The sequence below is a fragment of the Strigops habroptila genome, chromosome 11, assembly GCF_004027225.2.
Source record: "Strigops habroptila isolate Jane chromosome 11, bStrHab1.2.pri, whole genome shotgun sequence".
NCBI lineage: Eukaryota > Metazoa > Chordata > Aves > Psittaciformes > Psittacidae > Strigops > Strigops habroptila.
This window is the reverse complement of record NC_046360.1, coordinates 37045192-37050107: the sequence shown is the minus strand read 5'-3', so window position 1 is coordinate 37050107 and position 4916 is coordinate 37045192.

Genomic DNA, 4916 nt, shown 5'->3' with positions numbered 1-4916 from the left:
GTTTTTCCTTTCGTTTAAAATTGCTCCCACCTTTTCTTTTTGGCCTTGTTCTCCTCCATCCTCCCACAGCTTCCCACTGGGAAAGGCAGTGGTGTGTTACTGTGACCACGCATTTCTCCCTGACAAAGCCTGGAGGGCTTTTTTGTTCCTTTCCTTCCGCGTGCTCTCGGAGAAGCATGTGGGATGCAAAATACTCCAAGCAAAGAGAGGAGCAGGTTTGCAGCAGGTATGTGCTGATAGAGACATGGTGCTGTCTCCTGAACAACACTCAATGCCTGTGTGTGTGTGAGAGTCTGGATTTCTGTCAAATCCAGTAAATCCTCCTGGTTTTTAAGAGCAGGTGATGAGTGTTTGCAGAGCCATATGTACAATACCTGTGCAGTGTCTGCTCAGATGAAATCATGTCATCCAGGGTGTCCTGCCCATGGCCATGCAGCTCATCCCCTGTCCCTGTGTGCAGCCGGTGCCTCCTGCATGGTGTGACCACGTTGCACTGGGGGTGCTGGAGCAGGGGACGTTATGAAGCGAGGAGACTCATAAAAGTGAGTTATAAAGTGCTTTGGGGAGCACTGTGCTGGGATGTGGGAGATTGCTGTGATAAGAGAAAGGTGATGCTTGGACTGGGAAGGCCAGAAGAGAGTGTGTCTGTGTGTGTGTGCACACGTTTGCATGTGTGTGTCTGTCTTTGTATGAGAATACAAATGGGGACAGAGACACCTAGAGGAAAATTCCCCTTTGCCAGGCTGGCTTTGGATGATTCCTTCCTTAAAGAAGGAATGGGGAGGAGGGGCGAAACACAAAAGAAAATGACAAACACAGCCTTAGGATTTTAAATTAAAAACAGGCCAAGGAGCTCCATGTCTTTAAACCCACGTTTCAGGCTTTCTGCTTTGCTGGTTGGCTTTGGCTCAGTGACTGCCTCTTTAAATAAACACGCTGGTAATAGATGCTGTGGAGTGTGTCTGCTGGCTGGGCTGTGAACACTTGACTTATTAGAGCAATACAATGGGAGGGTTTATAAAGCCCCAATGCTCTCAGGCTCTTCTAAAAAATTATGTTTTGAGCTAATGACTTTTGGCTGTTGTATCTTACCCTGTTTCCTCCATGTCTCCAATTGGCATCTGTGTGCTGACACTCCCTCCTTGGTCGCTGTGCTCGGAGATTCGGTTTAGCAAAGCAATAGAAAAGTAAATAAAATTGCTGGTGATCAGTTGGACTTGATTTTCCCAATCTGGAGTAGAGAGCTCATGGAAATGGCCTTTCTCGTGCCATCTTCGTATCTCCCCGTCTAGCTGGAACTCAAAACACAGAAACAGATTATGTGAGGCTTGAGATTTCATCTCCAGCACTCAGGCTTGGTGCATTCCTCTTGCTTTCTCAGGAGTCTCCCATTCCCCCTTAGCACTGCTTGGAAAGATCATTGTTCAAGTCACCACTAGCTCTTTTCATCGCTTTTGGTCATAAATCATCCATCATTCGGGGTCAGATACAGAGTCACAAAGGGATGGAGTTTGGGATTATTTTTCTTTTTCCTAAATACTGTTCCCTGCTCTTAAAAGCTGATGGCCCAGTGAGTGGTAAGGACAGACACATGGCTGCTGTCCCCGTTGTGCTGTGTGTGGCTGTTCAGGCAGTATTGGGCTGGCCAGGAGCCCATTTGGGCTCTTTGGCCTGAAAGGGAGGGAAGGGAATGCTCTGGGCTTTGTCTGTCAGGCAGCTGGTTTCTAACCTTCCTGCTGTGGTGGCAATTTGGAGACGGTCCCAGTTGTGAAGTGCTTTTTGATTGCCTGTCCCCCAGCATCCCCGCCAGACCTGACCCGTTGCCCCAGACAGCAGCAAAGCCGCATTTATGAAGTGAATGCAGCCCTCCAGCCTCAGCCATGAGCTGCTGAGGGCAATGCCCTGCTGAGATTTGGTCTGTAACAGGGAGTTTGGGTCATGTAGGACCTTTGGAAATACCCACCTTTGGGCTTCTCTATAAAAAACCCCAACCAACAGCCACAATCCAACCCATTTAGGTCATACCCTTGGCTTTCCCCCTGACTAAACACTGCTTTGCAATGCAAAACCTGCCCATGCAAACAGAAAATGACCACTTTGTATTTGTGAGGCAATCACCTTCAGCCCAGGTCTGGAAACGCTTCACCCCTGCCAAACACCAGCACCAAGCACCTAAAAATGCTGCAGGGCTGGAGCAAAACGGAGTTACGAGGACACCGTGTGACTGGTGACCCCAACTACAAGCATTTTAATTTCCTGTCAGACTTCGGGTGCTGGGAACCGTTTCTCTGAGGTCCTCCTAGTTCGTTGGGGCTTTTTTAGCTGTTTCACTGCATCACTTTTCCTTGCTAGAGGAGAAAATATCAAGGTAGTGTAGGCAACCTCTAAAGTGTAATTGGTTTTGGTTTTCTCCTCTACTTCGAACTGGGAATGTGGCAGTGCCTGATGTGCAACACGAGCATGAAGCACAAGGAGATGCCTGGAGCTGCACCCCAGGAACACGGAGCAAGACATCCTCCCCTTGGACCTGCCTAGCATCCTGCTGGGAGCAGGGAGTATCTCCAGGAGAAAGACTGTGACCTGGTGATGAAGAGCATAAATGCACCGCAAGGATCACAGAATCGTAAAGTTGGGTTGGAAGGGACCTTTAAAGCTCATCCAGTTCCAATCAGTGTTCAAGGCCAGGTTGGATGGGGCTTGGAGCAACCTGCTGTAGTGGAAGGTGTCCCTGCCTGTGGCAGGGCGTTGAAACTGGATGAGCTTTAAGGTCCCTTCCAACCCAAACTATTCCACAATTCTCTGATTCTGTGTCCATATGTTCACATACGTACAATGTAAATAACAATTCTATTATAATATATAATAGAATTATTACTAATAATTGAAATGTTTATAGGCGATAATACATTATATTTAATATGTATATAGTATGTATTACAAGAATAATTAAACAGCATTTATGATTATTCTTACATAATTATATGTTGGGTGATTATATTTGTTTAGGATTATAATACTTAGTAGCCATTTGGTTTATGTATGACTACATATGCCTGTGTGTACAACATCATATTTACTACACAAATACCCCCAACATAAAAGAGAGAGGGCCTTCCCCACCTTGCTTGTTCCATCCTGCTATGGAGCTGCTGGAAGCTGTTGAGTTTCTCCTTCTAGTGGAACAAAACCGAGCTTCAGCAATAGGGAGGTTTCCTTCCAGAGCTTGCTGTGCACCGCAGATTGCGGTGTTTACCAGCTGGAGGATTAAATAGATTTCCATTGAAGGGAGAAAAGTATGTAAGTGCTTTCAAGTATGTCTTGGAAGCGGTGTCTTGCTTGAAGGAGGCTTTTCAGACTTGCTTGTGTTTGCTGGCTCGCACTTCACTTGTCCTTGGGAAGGATGCTGCATCTCGCACAGAGTAGTTTCTGGAAATACACTGCATTAGGATGGAGGCAGTGAGTGGAAGCTGGTGGGGAGAAAGAGGAATGCTTTGAGTAGCCCTGAAAACAACCCCCTGCTCCCATCTCTCTCTATGGCTGGAGACAGCCCCTTCTTTGCAAAGAGAAACCCTTCTGTATTCAGAAATAGGGAGCCCCTCATCGTTGACCTCTGTCCCCAATGCAGCTGGGAGGTCCCAGAATCCAGCAACCAGCACCCAGACACACCAGCCTTAAAGGGGTGCAAGGCAGGCACCCACTTTCCCCCCAAAACTCCAATGCCCTTCCTCAGCCCCATCCACTGACACGAACCTGAGATTTAGTTCATTGGAAGACTACTAGTGGCTGATTTTAGGAGTGAGCCTAAACTGCTTTGCTGATGAAGTGAGAAGCCAAAACAAAGGAGATGATAGAAATAAATCTCTATTGTTTCCCTGCCTCCTCCTGCAGCTGGGATGAGCTGCACAAAGCACTTTTCTAATTTCTGCTCTATACAAAACCGGCCAGTCTCATTCTTCTGCTCGCACTCCACATCCACCTTTATCCCCCCCCCCCCCAAATTAAAACAAGGTAAACCTGTGACTGGGATCTCGTAGGCTTTGATGGGTTTCTCAGTCCAGGGCAAGCACTGAGCCCACACAGGCAGGTCAGCAGCCAAGGACTAAAGAGGAGCAAGAAAAGGAGCTTTCTCCCATCTCTTCCTTTTTAAGGATGTTGCTTATTTGGGAGCTGTGATGATTAAGCACAAAGAAGTCCCTGTCAGCTCAAGGGGAGGTGTTGGTGATGGTGGTGGGGTGGCTACAGCCCAGTGAAGAGCTGGGCACAGTGACAACACAGACACAGCAGCACAGGAGCAAGACCCACCACCAACAGTGACTTTACTGCTGTGTTAGATGAAAAACAGAAATCACTGTGAAACATCCACACCCTGCCTGGGCTCTGCTGCCCGCACAGGTCTGCTCTGAAGCCATGTGAATTTTGTGAAGAAAAAAGGAGGCAAGCCACCCTCTTCCCAGCAAATCACTCCAATACAACACCACAGGGCGCATAAAACCAGGTAGGGCCTCCTGTGATGTTCTGAATCATAGAATGGCTTGGGTTGGAAAAGACCATAAGGATCATCTAATTCCAACCTCCAGCTGAGGATCCTGCAGGCATTTAAGCACCAAATCTCTGCTTTTCAGGGGAGGGAAGGGGGATGATGCCTGGACAACACGGTGGCTTCTCACCTGGCTTGAATGGGGCTGTGCTCAGTGCCAGGGGCAGGAGCTGTGCTGCCAATCACTGGGAGGGATGGGGGTGCTTCCTCAGAGGAGCATGTCCCGCTGGAGTTACAGGAATGCTGATCCCAGCGTGCTCCAGAGTTATGTATAACCTTTGTTAGCATCGCCCTTTCTCATTTGCACAGGGAAAGAAAGGAGGAAAGAGTCAACAGGCTGAACAGCCAAATAATTACCCTTTCACTGCCCTTAAAAACA